The sequence below is a fragment of the Podarcis melisellensis genome (genome assembly GCF_964234715.1).
Source record: "Podarcis melisellensis genome assembly, chromosome: 2".
In the NCBI taxonomy this organism is placed as follows: domain Eukaryota; kingdom Metazoa; phylum Chordata; class Lepidosauria; order Squamata; family Lacertidae; genus Podarcis; species Podarcis melisellensis.
This window is the reverse complement of record NC_138529.1, coordinates 21358258-21361192: the sequence shown is the minus strand read 5'-3', so window position 1 is coordinate 21361192 and position 2935 is coordinate 21358258. Positions and strand designations below refer to the sequence as shown.

At 44.4% G+C, this 2935-nt stretch overlaps 1 long non-coding RNA gene across 3 annotated transcripts; it reads right to left on the bottom strand.

Annotated features, from left to right (window-relative positions):
- Nucleotides 1-230: 230 nt before the first annotated feature.
- Nucleotides 231-2023, bottom strand: LOC309363979. 3 transcript variants are annotated; one of them, XR_014165685.1, is made up of 2 exons: nucleotides 1558-2023; nucleotides 231-343 (listed from the first exon to the last, which is right to left on the bottom strand). It is a non-coding gene; the product is annotated as an uncharacterized lncRNA (long non-coding RNA). The 3 variants fall into 3 exon arrangements; XR_014165686.1 differs by having other exon boundaries at nucleotides 1827-2023; XR_014165687.1 differs by lacking the exon at nucleotides 1558-2023 and adding an exon at nucleotides 1275-1436.
- Nucleotides 2024-2935: the final 912 nt, after the last annotated feature.

Sequence of the window (2935 nt, the reverse complement as noted above, 5' to 3'; positions counted from 1 at the left end):
TGTCTACAGTATTTGCAACCCCTGATGCAGTTCCAGATTGTAGTATTTAATCATCAGATGAAATGTAACTTGCCCTTAAAAGAATCACTCAGATTTAAGCTGAGCAACACCAGTTATAAGCAAGTCCTTTACTTTTGCACTGTAGCGTAGCCAGTGAGGCCATGGAATTGGCCATGCACCAGTTCAAAGGCAGTGCTTCAAAGTCAACAGAGAAAAGAGACACACAATAGTTTTTTATTTTATTATTTTATTTTAATATAGTGCATCCCCACAGCAGCTTTAGTCGAAGAGCAACTGCTCCTTCATGTAGTTTTCTTTCCACGAGGAAAAGGAAGACACTAGCCTGCAAAGAGGAAAGGCATATAGTTTAGACTGAGTAATGACAACATGGAACAATTTTGTTCCTGTGCAGCAAACACAGCTTGCATGCCTGCTCTCCTTTTGCAACAGCACACAGGTGTGCAGCAAATAGTGCCAGCCAGATTGCTGCAAGATAGTCATCACAGCCAAGGCAGTCATTCCATAAGCAATGTAATTCTCTTAATTATGGCTGAAAGGAGATTTAATCTTTGATGATAACTTTTTTTAAAACAAGAATGGTTCTTCAAAATATTGCAAGCGTAAACAAACAAGAACAAAGATAAAAAGCCCAGTCACTACCATTGCCATTCTCTTACCAGTTACAACTGGTAAACAGTAATGAATATATTTGCTTGTGGAAACATAGCCACTAAAGGTGTGCAGCATTATTCTGTCTCCCACTTGTGAATGCATCTTAATGGGGCCACATACGGCAGCATAAAGATGCTACCTGCAGGGTAGCACAACCTGCCTTCTGTAACTTTACGCTGGAGGCTCAGATTCTACGTCTCGTCATCTGCATCAGCAGTCTAACACGCCAAAAAAGAATCATCACAGCAGCCAGCATTAGGCAGGTGTGTTCCCTTGCTCAATGGCTTTCTCCAGTTAAAGAGAAGAAAAAACCCAGCCACATTTCAGAGGATTTAGGACTGCCTAGAGAGTCATCAAAAGCACAAAAGTCCATCCACATTTGTTCTGGAGTCAAAAGTCCACTACCAGTTCCACCCTTGGCAGTAGATGCTCTGCTATGAGCATAACTCCCTCCAGCCAGTCTGAGCAGAGCATTGACTATATAAAGGAAACTGAGAGCATGGGGTGGGGGGAGATATACTTTTAAGCCACCATGTTAAGCACTAGCGAGCAATTAAAAGTGGGGGATCATTTTGCAAAATGCACACTAACGTGGCCTGTACATCAGCCTAACGGGGACGCAGTTGTATAACTCGGTATCCTATATTCTTGAGGTCCCCCTGCACTTTGGACGTCCTTCCCACTTTCAGCCACTAGGCCCTGCTCAAAAGCACGCAAAACCTTTCCCTGCCTTTTTTCGCGGTGATGGCACGTGCTTTTTTTGGAACGAACCCACCGGCGCCTGCGAGAAGAAAATCCACGGCAATCGTTATTCCCAATTATTTAGCGTATTATTACGGACTTTTTGCGTGCGCTAAGATCCCCCCCCCCCAATCCGCACTATACCGGACATTATTCCGTTCTGCTTTCCTGGTCCTGCAGGTGACGCGTGGTGCTGATGCTGCAAATTTTTTATTTCAATTTTACCGGGGAGTAAAGCCCCGCGGATCTCCATAGGGCAGCAACCGGCCCAGAGGAAATGTCCTGAATTTGTCCTCGCCGGCACAGGACGGCTTCCCGAGACCGGTCTTTGCTTCCTCCAACCACGCAGGGTTCCCGTTTCTTTCCCCTCCCCAGGTAAATCCCTTCTCAAAATAAGGATAAGCGGCGCTCACCTTCCCGATCTCCCCGTCCTTGCAGCGAAAAGGCCGGAGCTGCTTTCTCCAGCTCTATTTATGCCCATTGTGACGCGTCAAGACCCGCCCCTTTCCGTCGGAAGCCGCGTAGGATGCGGAGGATGTGGCGAGGTGAAAGTACATCGCTAATACGCAAAGCATTTTGTTTCTGCCTCTTGGGGGCGCCGGGATTGGGGCCGCTTGGAGCCTTGCAGCCTAAAAGAGATCGGCTGCAGGCGGTGTTCTGCACGCTTACCTGTAAACCTTGTTTAATTTACTCTTGAGTAATGGATTGGGCTGTAGATCAGGACGCTGCCGAGTTAGGGTTGCCATGTGGCGCACGACCCAATATGAAATAAGCAGTATATCTTCCCGTTTTCCCACGTCCGTCATTTCCTGCTTGGTTGTTGTCGTTGTTTTAATTGCTTTTTATTTATTTGCACCGTTGTTGTTTTTAACAGAGAAACTACGTTGCTGTGGTTCTCCGAAGCCGTTAACTAAATATGGAGTGAGTCGGGGTAATTTGCGCAAGTTTTGAAAGGCGTAAGTTGCCTTGGCTGCTTTTTGATCGCGGCTCCGGATTTATTTTATTTCACTTGCCTCCAGCAAATGCTTCTACCCGCTAGAGGACACTAATTGCTCATTTTAAAAACGGGTAGGTGGAGTTAGGAAGAGAGTACAGTATTCCTCGTTTCCCCCCTGGAAAACATCCCTTGCGGGAGTTGAGCTAAGGGAAATAAATATGTTTTAAGTCCACTAGCAGAAAATAATCAAATGAGGAGGAGATGCTTAATTCCTTTCATCTTTATTGCCGATCCTTTTGAGAAGACAACACCAAAGCAGTATTCCAGCAAGGAACTTGCTAAATCAAGAGTTCCATTAACTTTTAAAATATATTTTAAAAATTAGGAAATTATTTAAAAAATTATAAAAAAATAAATATAAAAATAATAAGGAAAGAAGAGGCAGAAATTGCTTCAGGAAGGAACTCTGTTTGACAGAGCCCCTGCTTGTTCAGTTTCATTTTAATTTTTTTACTTGCCCTTGGACACAACCCTCAACATGCATTTGTCCTGATCACATTTTAGGCAGTTTTGCTAAATTCCAGT